This window comes from Echinops telfairi, unplaced genomic scaffold (assembly GCF_000313985.2).
Source record: "Echinops telfairi isolate 266 unplaced genomic scaffold, ASM31398v2 ScPeMD7_7420;HRSCAF=8458, whole genome shotgun sequence".
In the NCBI taxonomy this organism is placed as follows: domain Eukaryota; kingdom Metazoa; phylum Chordata; class Mammalia; order Afrosoricida; family Tenrecidae; genus Echinops; species Echinops telfairi.
In genome coordinates, this window is record NW_022111320.1 from 7,747,891 (window position 1) to 7,763,120 (window position 15,230).

At 40.4% G+C, this 15,230-nt stretch overlaps 1 pseudogene; it reads right to left on the reverse strand.

Annotated features, from left to right (window-relative positions):
* Positions 1 to 1,291: 1,291 nt before the first annotated feature.
* Positions 1,292 to 2,073, reverse strand: LOC101638466 (annotated as a pseudogene).
* Positions 2,074 to 15,230: the final 13,157 nt, after the last annotated feature.

Genomic DNA, 15,230 nt, shown 5'->3' on the forward strand with positions numbered 1-15,230 from the left:
GCGATACTCCTTTATGCTGGTTCCAGTGGAGTTTTGAAAAGAGTTGTAACATCTGATTACATAAAATTTTTAGGTTGAGCTATCACTAACTGTAATATCCCTGACAACTCTGTATGTAACCGCCCATGTCGCTTTCTGTCAAGAGCCAGGCGACTCTAACTTTTGTGCATCTCCCTGTTTTATTCCCTTTGTGACAGGTTTATAAAAACACCGATCATCGTATTATCTTGGATGACAGCCTGGCTTTACAACTCTCTTTAAAATGTTACTTTTAATTTAATTTGGGCTGGTAAAAATCACTATTCCTGTATTTTAGATAGTTGAACAGAACTGAACTTGATCTTTAGCTATAAATCCAGCTTTTGGTTGGTTCCATCTATATTTTATGTGGAGACCTAAACATTTTTCTCTTTTATGTTTAAAGTTAACTTTATTGATTTATGATTTATGTATCATAAATTGTGTTCATTAGCATTGTGCCATTGATAGGGTTTTTAAATTGTATTCTGTGAAATTACCAACATAATGGCATCCCTGTGCAGCTGGTTTACTGCTTGACTTCTGTGAGGCTGGCAGTTCAAATCCTCTAACAGATGTTTCAGAAGAAGGACGTGGCAATGAGCTTTGGAAAGTTCACAGCCTTGAGACTCCTATGGAGTGTACTCCCATCTGCACAAGTAGAGTCACCAGTAGTTGAAACTGACTCTAGGGCCACAATGTTTTTCTTGTTGTTGTTTTTTAACCACTACAATGAAGACCACTTTCATTCCTGCCCCCAAACATCCCTGGTGCCCCTTTACAGTGCTCCTTCCAGCCCCAGGCAACCCCTGATTTGCTTTTTGTAGTTATAGAGTAGTTTACATTTTTCTAGAACTTTCTATAAATGGCATCACACTGTGCACACTTACTTGTGTCTGGACTCTTCTACTCTTTCTGTGACTTTTAAATGAAATAGAAAATACAATTTTAACTTTAAATGTTTAATAAACCCTCAAAACTGACCTCAGTGCAGTGGAGTAAATACTGACTCAGTTTCTCTGCAGGAGAGTGTAGCCCTGCTTCATAGAGTAAGCCACTGCTGTATCTTTCCTGCACGGTAGCGAGTGAATTCAAACGCAGCCTTTTGGATAACAGCCCAACACTTAAGGCAATGTCCTGTCACAATTCCTTTAACTATTAAGGCTGATAAAGCAACACTTGCAGCTTTAGGAAAGAGGACTGGTAGTAATTCCTTACTGCTCTGTTGTACACTCTCTATGAAGGTCATGAAAGATAATCATTTTTAGACTACCTAATAAACAAGGTAAGTCAGGTACTTCTCCTGGATGCCCAGTGTGGAGGAGAAATGGAAGTCGGCTCCCATTGTGGCAGACATCATGGCCTCCAGGCTGCGCTGCTCTTGGACCCCGAAGCAGTAGCCATTGGCTTTATCCACAGCCTGTAGCACTCGCTGGATGCTCTCCTTGTCCTGGATGTTGAGAGGGATGAAGCAGACCAGGCTGTAGTCTTCAATGAGCTGCACTAGTTTCTCATTGAGCTGGCGGTAGTGGCGGAAGAATGGCTCAGAGGCCAGGTGGTCCAGCAGGTAGGAGAGGTCCAGAACCTCTGTATCGTAGTCCAGGTTGAAGGCCAGTCTCCCGTAGTGCTCGATGAGGTCCAGCTTGGAGAGGAGGTTGACATGGGGCAGCTCCACGTGTAGCATGGTGGCCAGGGAGGTGCACAGGACTGAGATGAACTTGGCCGGGTCCGTGCAGTAGTGAGAATCGACCAGGTGGACAGCAGTCAGCCTGAGGTCCCACCGCGCCATCTGGGAGAAGATGTTGCTTGCAGGGCGCCGTGGTGCGTGCAGAGCTCCACCTGGCCAGGGCAATCGAAGAGGAAGTAGTGGCCACGGAAGGGGCTGAGCTTGGCCTGCAGCCAGTCCAGGTTGGCTTCGAGGTACTCCATGCAATAGAGCAGGCCGCCGTTGGGCCCCAGCTGCAGTGCGTCCATCACGTCGCCCAGCCCCACGAGCTCGCCCACGTCCATGGCGCACTCGTACGGCAGTCCTTCCAAACCCAAACTCACTGCCATCAAGCCTATTCTGACTCATAGCAGCCAAAAAGGACAGAGTAGAAGTGCCCCTTTGGGTTTGCTGTGACTCCACATCTTACCGAGACAGAAAGCCTCATCTTTTCCCCACAGAGCAGCTCTTGGGTGTGAACTGCTGACGGTGTAGCTAGCAGCCCAATACGTACTCCACTGTGCCAACACAATCCTTGTGCTTAATTGCTAATCAAGAGTGAACTATTTCACATTTTCCCCACTCCATCAAAGATTTTACTTCTAGGTGGTATGGCAAGTATCTGTCTCGCTCCAAGCACCACAATGTTTTTCGATAGACCAAAGGTTTCTTTTCAAACTTACAATTCCTGACAAGGGCAGAGTAGCCAATAAGAAAAGTAGACCAGGGTTCACTTGTGCTTACTGACTATTCCGTTGAGAACAGTTTCACAGGTTTTCCACCAGAGATGTGGTGAAACGTATGTGAACTCGCCTACTATAGATTTGTGAGCAAGCCCAAGTCAACTCATGTTTAGATTCCTTATTGCATAATCAATATCCCTATGAATAACCATTTATGAGAACTGAGTGATAGCCTGTGTGCCAGTCTTCCTATGTAAGAATACTGATGAACCTGTGCTTCACTATGACATTCTGTGGAAGCTGAGCATTTCAAATACTTTGGGATTAGTTCATGGTTAAAGTAAATGACTTCAACAAAGACTCAGACTGGATGGATTCTGTCTCTTGCTCAGAGGAGTGCCAGGTGACAGGACCCGAGACAAGGAGTTGGTCATTTGCTCTCTGCCACATGCTTTTCTTAAATTTCCCCAATTGTCAAGTGTGCTCAAACATAGAATTTACTAAGATTCCTTGAAAACATCAATGGCAAGGCTACAATGTGGATCAAGAGTTTATACTTTCTGTTTATAAAACAGCTGTCGATGATTTTCATTTTTCTCTCATGATTCAACTTCAAGGTTGGTGTAATTGACCTTTCTACCTGTTTATTTTAATCAAATGATGAGTCTTTAAAAAGATAAGCACATGTAGAATAACTGTTTCAAAACTAAGCTTTAGTCTTTCACAAATGTTAACTCATTCCATCACTCTCAAACTCTGTGATGTACCAGCCATGTTCCTCACTTTATAATTGGGGAACATAGATGGAGAGACTGGATAGCTATCTGATTGTCAAATAGTTGGTAAGTGGTAGGGTCAAATTTCATACTCAGAAGTGTGGTCTTTAGGTGCTTCTCATGATCTATTCATCCTCAAGAGTTTATGCCATACGTACTTGACTTTAACTATAATATCATTTTCTTAAGATCCTGCCTCCATGTAGTATTGACAGCCTAGCTGGAGGCTGGACTGTTCCCCTTTTCAGTAACCAATTAAGTGTATGCTCTAACCACTCCCCTAATTAGGTTCTCACACTCTTGGGGTACTTTGCACCCATACTAATCATCCCTAGGCCAAGTTACCCTACAATTAGAAACAGTCCCAGTGCCCCTGAAGTCTGCAGAATTCTTCAAAATGCCCAATCCTCAGAAAACTCTTACATAACTCTCTAATCCTAACTTGTTTACCATATATACGCTGCCTCCTACAATTCAGCTTGTGGTTCCTCGTCCCCAGGGCAACTCCTGATTTGTAGGAGACAGATTGCATATGGCAAACAAGGTAGGATTGAATGGCGCTATGGCTCTCTGTCTCTGGAACTGTGTCTCTACTGAACTGAACCACTTTCTTTTTTTTCTTTTTTAAGAGGCCCCTTCCTTGACTTCTTTGATCCACTTTACTATCCTGCAAAATAGCCGAACAATTATTCTTTCCATGTTACCTTCCGATTGCTATTTCTGTTGTTATCTCTGCTCTCATCCTTCTCAGAGTCCCTTTATTTATAAATATTAAACGAGAAGAAACATATGGTGTCATTGGTGGTGACGGCAGGGGGAGTGGTGGTCTTGTCATCAATACCATTTAGAACCTTAGACACATTTTTTGGATTTTGGGTGCTGGCAAACAGCTGCTTCCCAACTCAGTTTGTGTACTTACTTTTACCCAGGAATCAGGTAGCATATTTGGTTTTTCTCTGAGATCTTGGCATCGCATCATGCGTTCATTAATTGTCAATCTCACACAGGCAGAATTCATGAGAATGTCATCTTATTGGACTTGGCATTGGGCCGGGTACTTACGGAGTCTAATTTTGGGCTCTGCGACTGTGAGGAGCAGGGATAGAATCCGGAGAGTCTTGAGGAGAATAATGAAAATGATTAATGAGTTGGAAGCGGAGACCCTGTGAAAACCAAAGCAGGAAATGAATACATGTATGCAGCCTAGGCACAAAGAGCTTTAGGTTATTTCAGAGAGAAGGGACTCTGTATCCCCTGAGCTCAAAGCAAGGCTGTGATGGCAGAGAGATTCACATGAAAAGTTAGGGAAGGTCTAGATTGCGAAGCTCTAAAGCTTCTATGAGGCTCTGGCTTCTTCTTACACCACGGTAACAGGGAGTACCCAGGACGAGCCGTTAAGCCTTATTAAGGTAACATTCTGTCAAGGGTGCTGTTTATATGAATTTTCCCCTCCCCCCCCATCCCCAGCATAAAATTGTGATTGAAAGAATCAGGTAGAAGCTACCAGTACACCTATCTATAAAATTAAAACTTGGGGAGATACTGTAACTCTGGATATGGTAGAGAAAAAATTTTTGTTGAGATTGACTGAATCCACTCTAATGAGAACTACACGTGTTTCACTAGGCAGAGATGATTCCGTACTTGATAACGACAAGCAATAGTTTCTGAAATCAATCTCCTGGGCTTCCTCACTCTGGCACTAGTGATAAACCTTACCTGCTAGGTCTTGCTGGGAAAACTTTCCTGTGGTCTCACCTTGGTTCCAGGGACCTAAGAGGCATCCTGGCAATGGGTCCTATATCTCCTCATTTTGCAGTCTTCTCTGCATGCTGGACACATTCTCTCAACAAAGAATGGTAATCATACAAGTTTGCAGTCTCTGCTTATACACCCAATCAAGTACCATCTTTGACAACTGAGTCTTACTCTGAGGCGTTCTAGCTATTCCTACCACTGCTGTGGAGTCGATGCTGATGCATAGCAACCTGTAGAGCAGAGAAGAAGGGACCCATTGGGTTCGTATGGTTGTAAATATTGATGAAAGTATCACATCTTTTTTTTTTCTCAGAGCTTCTGGTGGGTTCGAACTCCTGACCTTTGAGTTAGCAGTCCAGCATTTTAACCACTGACCACTAGGGCTTTTTTGAGTGATTCTGTTTCCTGCCTACATGCACTACAAAATTTTAGCCACCTCTATTGCTTACTAACCCCCCAAATCATTTATTTATTTAGATTATATGCTTGATGCTGAGGCTTTTTCTTACTTGGCGTTTCTTTGTCGTTTTCAATCCATGCTCTCTTTTGAGAGCCATCAGTCACTGGAGACGCAGATGCACTCCCATAGAGGGACCGCAGCTCCCTTTAGCCAAAAAGACTTTCTTACTCACATGCGGGTACGCACATGCGCACACACGTATACATTGTAACCACAGAAAAATATATTAAAATATTGATATCCTTTTTCAAATTATTCTACCTTCCAAAGGATTCTGGTGTGTCTCCTAGATGCTCATACCCCTCCGAAATCAGCAACTTTGTATTCTAAATGGTCTACTCTACCTTTGTCTTTTTACCCAGATATATTCTTATTGTCTCCGTCAGGACAGTTTGTTAGGGATTGGCATGAATGGAGTTTTAATTCTTGTGGAGAAAATGTATGTCTCTGAGGCATAGCCCCATCATTAAACAATATTAAATGTGTGTGTAGCAGTGGCGCAGGGACATTATGCTTTGACTCCTTTAGCACCTGGTCTTGTGGCGTGAAACATGGCATTGTCTGGACACATGATACTTTTTGATGTCTGCTAATTTTTCAGTCAGCCAGCCCACAAACGATGAACTATGGAAGACACTAAAACAAGCAAACTGACTTCCTTGAGTAGATGTGGACTCACAGGGACCGTATAGGACAGATTAGAACTGCCCACATGAGGTTCTGGGACTGTAATGCTTTATTACAGTCGAGTAATAAAGACAAGTCTTTCTCCCAGAGTGGATGGTGGTTTCAAACTGCTGACCTTGCAGTTACCAGCCTAACATGTAACCACTCTGCCACCACGGATCCTCTGTGAAAGACTCAGGGATAAAGAAAGTGGTGCCATGCCTTACAGAGTTCACTGGTTAGCACGGGGGCCATGGAAATGAAAACTACTAGCCGGCAATATATTAAAAACTGCAACACAGTCAAAGCACAATACATGCATTAAGAGAAGTAGCTATTTAACAACTTGGTTATGGGGGTTAGTATGAGATAAACGCTCCAGGGAAAGACCCACAGATGAGCAATGAGTGACTGATTAAAAAGGCTATCACCATCCTGTAAGATTTAGGGCAGAATGTGGTGTGCTCTGTATAAAAACTTGTGCATGGACAAAATTGTGGGTGTTATCTTACAGGTCTAGAGGAGTTCTGGTGGCATGGTGGGCTATGGATTGGGCTGCTAACTACAAGGTCAGCAGTTCAAATCCAGCAGGTGCTCAGAGGGAGGAAGATGAATCTTCCAGCTTCCATAAAGAATAACAGCTTCAGAAACCCCAGGGACAATATTGTTTTGTCCTATAAAGTTACTGTGAGTTGGAATTAACTCAGTGGCCCTGAGCTTTCTTCCTCTCCTCTTTTTTTTTTTTTTAAATCATTTTATTGGGGCTCATACAACTCTTATCACAATCCACACATACATCTATTGTGTAAAGCACACTTATGCATTCATTGCCCTCATCATTCTCAAAACTCTCGCTTTCCGCTTGGTCTTCTTTTTGGTCTTACAGGCAATGAGATCCCAATGGAGACTGTTAAGTATGATAAAAATATGATTAAATTTGAGTTTTGGAAAATCAAATGTGGTCGCTATATTGAAAATAGTTCGAATGAGAGTAACCGTGGAGGCCAGTAATCAAGATATGACAATAGTCTATGAAAAAGTGAAGGGAGTCTCAAAAGGAGGACGTAGATTCAGACCAAGAAGAGAAGAATCTTCTAAGAATATTTCTGAACATGTAATTTTAAAATATGAATGATGACTAATGATGTGTGAGGATGAGAGATATAGAGGATCTGAATGATTAGTGAATGGAAAACTGGCATCAATGATTCATAGCTCCTTCTTTAAAAGACTGCAACATTGAATTAAAACAAATAAACAAAAATATCTAGGAATTAGACAAGGAGAGCACTTGGGGTTCACAGCAAAGGAGTATAGTCTTAAATAATTTTTTTATCCATTGTTAAAGTAAACATTTTTGAGTGGTATATTGCAGGCCCTGAGGGGGTGTTCCAGCCACTCTGGGGTTGTAGCAATAGCAAGACAGACAATAATCATTGTCCTTTGGGAGCACCATTCATTCTAATTTATATATAAGTAAATTATGGAGTGTTTTAAATGTTGTTGAGGGTGTATTTGTCTATTTTTGTTATATGCATTTTGGGTTTGCTTTATTTTTATGTTCTGTATCAGAGCTACCTTCCATCTTTTAGAGATGTTTCAAAACAAGTGGAATGCTGACAATATGTTTTCATGTGCTGTTAAATACATATTCATTTAAAAATAATCATTTTTATCATTTCAAGGAGTAGAAGCAGGAGGAGAGGTGAAAATAATCTACCCACAATATTTGTTTTAAATTAACTGTTGATTCTTATAGTCATTCCTTTAGGGCATCTGATCTGTTTCTTTAAATCTTGCTAAATTCCTACTGACACTCACATTTTAGTGGGCCTTAAATTGATGTTGTTAAGTGGAATCAAATCAATTCTAACTCATAATAGCCACACAGGACAGAATAGGCTTGCCCTGCAGGATTTCCTATGCTGAAATCTTTGTACGAGTCAATTGCTAGATCTTTTTAGTCCACGTAGATATTGCTCTTGTTAGTTGCTGCCACACTGGCCTTTTAGTTCGACACCAAGTGCTTGATCAGTGTATAACCTTTCAACTCTCCCAACTCACTGCCATCAAGTCAATTCTGACTCATAGTGACCCTATAGGACAGGGTAGAACTGCCTCTGTTGGCTTCCGAGACTGAAAATCTGTATGGGAGTAGAAAGCCTCATCTTTATCGTCTGGAGCCACTGGTGATTTGAAACTACTGACTTTGTGTTTCATAGGCGAAAACTTAGCCCATTATGCCTCCAGGGAGCTTTAGCTGCCATTATTTGTCCTCCAATAACTTGATTATTCTGCAGTAGTCCACATAGATGTTGCTCTTGTTAGTTGTTGTCACATTGATTCAAACTCATGGCGACATCACGTGTGCAGAGTGATGGCAGAGGGACTTCAAGGCTGTGACCCTTTGGAAACAGATTGTCAGGTGTATCTTTGGAAGGGACTCTGTGCGTGATGGCAAACCACCAACTTTTCATTAGGAGTCAAGTGCCTACTCATTAGTGCCACTCGGTGATGGCTTTAAATTTATTGAAACAATCTATTCTCATGGTTTCCATGCTCTTTCACTCTCCAAGTGTTTTGTATTTTCACCTTTCGGTCTATAATGAGGCAGAACACTTTTGTGCCCTTCCCTCCTAGACTTCTTCAATATGCCGCTTCTGTCATGTTTTCATGCCAGTAAGTAACACGATCTTACTTGCTAAAAGGAGGGGAATTTGAAGCACTTGCTGATGAAGCTCAAGGACTGAAGACTTCTATATGGATGACAACTCAATGTACAGAAAACCCAAATATTCACAACAGGATCAAGAAGTAACATCGTGATAAATGGAGAAAAGATTGAATTTTCAAGAATTTCATCTTACTTGGATGCACAATAAATGATCAAGGAGCCAATGGCACATTGCATTAGGTAAATCTACCCTACAAGATTTCTTTAAAGTGTTGCAAAGCATGTTATTCTGAGGACTAAGGTGCACATGAGCCCAGTCAGAGTATTTTCAATTGCTTCATATGCCTGTGAAAGGTGGGCACTGAATAAAGAAGACTGAAGAAAAATCACAGTTGAATTACGGTGCTGACCAAGAATATTGAAAGTACCATGGACCCTCAAAAGAACAGATAAATCTGTCTTGGAAGAAATACAGCCAGAATGCTCCTTAGAAGCAAAGGTGATGAAATTTTGCCTCATATTCTTTGGTCATGTTATCAGGAGTGACCAGTTCCAGAAAAAGACATCATGCTTGGTAATGTAGAAGGGCAGTGAAGCAGGGGAAGGCCATTGACAAGGTGAACTGACAATAGCTACAACAATGGGTCCAAACATCAGAACCGTTGTAAGGATGGGCTGGGGTTGGACAGTGTTTAGTTCTGTTGTGTCCAGGGTTGCTATGTGTTGGAATCGATTCCACAGCACCTAACAACAACAAGTAGCATCATCTGCTACTTTGTGATTCCATCCAGGGAGATGCTCTGAACACTCCCTGCATTAGAGTTGAAATCAATTGATGGCAACAATCTTTCTCTACATCTAATTGATTACCGGTTCTATCCATCTTTCTTATGGATGAGAAATGACATTGAGCACAACAACTTCTCTCCATGTCTATCCAGAGTCCCCATCATATCTTCACACTTAGACCATGGCCATCTCCTACTAACAGGTCTCTACACCTTTTATGTTCTCTGCAGCACTGTCCCATGCTATTTTTTTCAGATACACAAATCTAATTATTCCACTCTCTCTTTCTAAATCCATCCAATGCATTAAAAATATTTGCTTGGTCTGTATGGTCTTATTGTCACCTACATTTCTAATTTCTCTTTCTTCTCTCTGTTTGATGCACTTAATACTAATCACATTGGTCTTCTTTGAATTCTTTCATTTCAACTTCTCTTCCACTTAAACCTTTGCTTTGAACTCTTCATTTTCTCACTCCTCATGGATGGAGCTAATCCTAAATAGATTTTCGTGTTTTAGTTAAGCTTGATTACTTTTTAGTCTAAACCAGGCCCTTTTCTTATAAACTTTCATCTTTATGGAACAAGTTGTATGTTTTGTTTAAAATTCATTTCCACATCAGATTTTGAACCCCTGAAAGTCAGGAAGTTTAGAATTTTTGTTGCTGTTATTGTTTTTTGCTTGCTTACAATCCCCGTGCCTCACATAATCCCTGGTGGACACCGAGTTTTCCGTAAATACTGAATAAAAAACTAACGCGTTTTAAATGTTTAGAAAGTGTTTTACATGTCAACACATGTGGAAAATCTGACAGGGATTTTCAGATAATGCTTCTTTTCTTTTTAAAGTGTAATTTGAGACTGTTCCTGGAATTTGGATTTCTCTTAGAATCCATGTTGTCATTGTGGTCTAGCAATCTATGCATACTTCCTAGTGGGAGTTCTTGTCTTCTTTCAAGTTTCAGTCTTTTGCTTTTTTGAACACCACATTTCATGTACACGGCTGCTCACGCCTTATTTGAATGCGACGTTGCGACTCTTTCCTCAAAACTCCTGGCAACAGCTAATTCTAAAGAAGCTTATTTTATCCTTTTTGAAGTGTTGCTGTCTACTTTCTTCTGTTTCCCAGTCCAGTCTCACTGAAGGGCCATCAAAGCAGCCATAAACTGTACTCACGTCTGGATTCAACTTTATCATTTTGTGCTTGAGACGCCTTGTTTGTGACCTCTTGAATCCCGCTTCTTCTGCAATAGTTGGCCGCTGCAATGGGAGAGATGGTCTCATTTCACTGACCTAACTTAAGAAAGAAAAGAAAAGAAGCTGCCAAGCGTGGTGCTTAATATGGCTTTTATGCATCTGTGACAGTTTTCTGTCTAATCACTGAGCTTTCTTAGGCAAAAAAGGAGACCCCTTATGCTTAGAAAAGCCCTTTGCTCTCTGGACATCTCTAGTACATTTCCGCCTGCCTACTAACAGCCTCTCTCCCCTTTCTAGTTGGAGACAGATCCTGCGCAATGATCTTTAATTAAGATACTGTCCCTTAGAAGCTGTCAGCTGCTCTGGCTTAGAAAATCGGGAATTTCTTTTTTTTTTTTTTTTGATGGGGGGGAACTATACATAACCATAGCAACTAAATGGCATTATCTACCTAGTCAAAATAATTCATTTTACATATTTTTTAAAATGGGGAGTTAATACATATATCATTCCATAGTCCAATCGCATAGGCAGTATTGTACCATTGCTACTACAATCAGTTTCCTAGCATTCTTTTCCTTCCTGGACTCCTTGACATTAGATCTCTTTTACCTCTCCCCCCACCACTGTATGGCCCCCTCCCCTGGAAACCTACTTGCTGTTCCTATAGATTCATCAATCCTGGGTTTCATATACTTACAAAAAAACCCCAAAAACATATAACACAAATGCAAGAGGGTGACCCCAAATGACATAACACACCTGAGATAAACCCTCACGTGAACAAGCAAAAAAGAAAAACAAAATACAGCAAGTGTTGAAAACCAGATCAGGTCCAGGATTCATCAGAGTGGGGACTAGCTGACAAGATTTTAACCCTTCCAGTCAGGTTTATCACTTTGATCTTCTCGACGCATCTCTCCAATGCACTCTGCTTAGTGACCTCTGTCCTCCCTGCCCTCTAGTATTTTACCTTCCCCCTTAGTTCCTGGGCCCATTTGAGAGAAGAGTCATAACAGATCGATGGAATCTTACCCTTGTACACACATCAAAGGGGATGAAGAGATGCATCATAAAATCCCTGCTCTGGCATTTGAGTCTATGTTTAAGCATGTACACACATATGTACACTTCTGTTATTGTCATGTTGCTGTTGGCTGTCAGAAAGATGATTCTGACTTACGGTGATTCTAGGTTCTAAGTAGAGGAGTGACTTTTGGAAGTGAATAACCAGGCTGAGTTTTGAACTAATGCTGACTGAGTGATTCTGGTGCTTAACTATTTGTACCGCACAGGAAATCATATAAATATGTCTTCAAATCTTAAAAACATAGTGGGGGCATTTCATTGCCTTTTAATTCCATTTTCATGAATTTTTGAAGCTCCTTTGCATGTGTGTGTTTGCATATATATATATATGTGCATGTGCATACATGATTAGCCATCTTGGTAGGTGAAATCTGGCATTTACAAGAGAAAAAAATCTACGATCTGAATATTTGGAACTTTAATGATATATATTTGACAGCAGTACATGCTGAGGTTCAAAGCAAGAGTAATGTGGGCTGTCATGGAGGATGGTTTCATCATTACATAATTGCCAAATTACATTGTTATATAACTGTCAAGTTACATGTTACATAAGGATGAAATCACTGTGAATCATGGTCCTTTCAAATTGATACATAATTCTAGCTTTGAACCTCAGCATGTACTGCTAAAGAAATGGAGAAATATTTTATGTTCATGGATAGAAAGACAATATGTGAAGATGTCTATATGAGCTAAAGCAATCTTTATACAATTCAATTCGGATCCAAATTCAAATTTTATTCTTTAAGGAAATGGGAAAACTATTTGGAGAGCAAAGAGACTTAGAATAAGCAAAGACCTCCTTAAGAAGAACAAACACCTGACCTCAAACCTTATGACACAGCTCCAATAGTCCAAACAGCCTGGTACAGGAACAATGGTCAGTACATAGACCAATGTAGCAGAATAGAAAATCCAGAAGTAAACTCAATCACCTACATGCAACTGATACTTGACAAAGGACCAAAAAATGTTAAATGGGAAAAAAATACCTTCTTCAACAAATGATGCTGACAAATTGGATCTCCATCTGCAGAATAAAGTTGTACCCATACCTTGTCCCATGCATAAAAATGAATTCAAGATGGATCAGTGACTAAATGTAAATCCCAGAGATATAAGTATCATCAGTGAGGAAATAGTGACAAACTTCAGGGTCCTAAGACAGGGCATACAATGATGCCAAATATAATAAAGGGAGCACACAGTAGAAGACAGATGACTGGGACCTACTAAGAATAAAACGTATTCACATCAGAAGACTTCGTCAAAAGATTACAGAAGGTAATCTTTTGCAAGGTCAAAATGGACAAGGGTTTAAAATCTAAAATATGCAGAATTCTGTAACACCTCAAGAAGAAGAAGGATAATAAGTAAGCTAAAAAATGGGCACAAGATGTGAGCAGCTAGTTCATCTCAAAATACACTCAAATGGTTAACAAATGCATTAAAATGCTGACAATTACTCATAATCTTGGAGATACAAATCAAAATGATGAAAATATATCACTTTACACACGCAACAATAGCCAACTATAAGAACAAATTCCGTTCCAGGTAGGGATGTCTGTCCTGGAGAAGGTGATTCCGCTTCTGTTGGTACGTAAACCAGGGGGTTCAACTGGACACTGGGAAAAATTCTTAACTTTACTTATATTGACCTCTGATAGGAGAATACACCTCGTATTATGTTCCAAGTCAGAAACTTTTGACTGAGTTTTTATGCAGCCCTTGGTCACCCAACTTTCCACTTTGTTTTTTCAAGTGCACAACACTTTTCCTAAGCCAGACCAGACGGTTCCAATTTTGAAAGCCCATTACGTGAACACGACCTTGCCTTACAAACACCTGCAGCATATTAGAAGAAGTGAAAGACTCCCTTGTACTTCAGGCTGAAATGCCCTAATGTGAAAAGTAGCAGGTGAGTGCTATCCCCAAGTTATGGGTTTAGTGCAGTAATTACACATTGAGCTGCGATCTGCAAGGTTGGCATTCCTGGTCAGCAAAACCAGCAGGTGCTCTGCTCCACAGGAGAAAGATAGGGCTTTCTACTCCCATAAAGAATTGTAAGTCTCAGAAACCCACAAGGGGCCATTCAGTCCTGTCCTATAAGATCTCATGAGTCCATATTGACTGGATGGCAGTGAGTTTGGTTTTTTGAACTTTAGGTCAATCTCTTGTTTTGAGGTTATCCAATAAATGGCAGTTTAAAGCTACCATACATTTGCTAAGCTCACACCTCTTCACCTATGTTGTGTCTTATTCCAGACGGCCTAGTTCTGCCCCGGTGAATGAGCGTTAATAAAAGAATGTCCAACCCGCATTGTTGATGTAAATAAGGCTGAGTCACGTCAACAATCATGCATTTTAGGCTAAAAATCTGTCCTATACATGCATACTTTCCCTTTCTCAACAATATTTTCAAATTCTATGCTATTGGTGGAATTAATGATACTATTAATAGAATTACCATATGCCCATTGGGATTATTTATAATTTCCCCAATGAAATGATAATGCTGTCTCTGAAATGGACCAAGGTCACTATAAACCACAGATATATGAATGGATTTAGAGCTTGCATTTAATCATACCCCCAATTTAAGAACAGTTAGTTTTTATGACATAACCCTACACAATTCCATCCCCCATGATGAGGTCTCTGAAGATAAGGTTACTGTAGAAAAATATGGAGAATAAATCTGTTAATGGCCAGCTCACTGAACAAAAATAACATCTGGGGTCTTAAAGCAAACAACCATATAAGTGAGACATCAGCTAAATCCACATGGAAGAAGCACACCAGCTGTGTGATCCAATGATTGAAAATAATGAAATACAAGACCAGAGAAGGGAAATACATTGGGGCTTAAATTCTGAGCAACTCCTTGCAGAAGGCTATGGATGACAGTAAAAGCCCAAATCTATTTGCAGAGTCCCCACCCAGATTAAATCCCCAGAGAATTCTCTCGGCTCATTGCCTAGCTGTGATGTGAGTAGCCTGACTGGCAAACAGACTACACTGGAGAAATGGATTAATGGAGATGTGGTTAGGTTAAAACTTAACATCTCATCATTTACTCTCCCTTTTGATCTATTTTAAGTTTGTTCTAGCTTTTATTACTTTCTGTTTTCCTTTGGATTGAGGGTTTTCTTTGTTTTATTTTATTACTGTTGTTGAAGTTTTTTTTTGGAGGGGGTATGTTTTTCTTTTTTAAAAATCCATACACCCATTGTGTCAAACACATTTGTGCATATGCATCATCATTTCATAACATGTTCTTTCTACTTGAGCCCTTGGTATTAGCTCCTCATTCCCGCCCCCACCCCCCATCCCTCATGAACCCTTGGTAAATTATAAATTATTATTATTTTAATATCTTACACTCTCTGCTGTCTCCTTCAACCATGTTT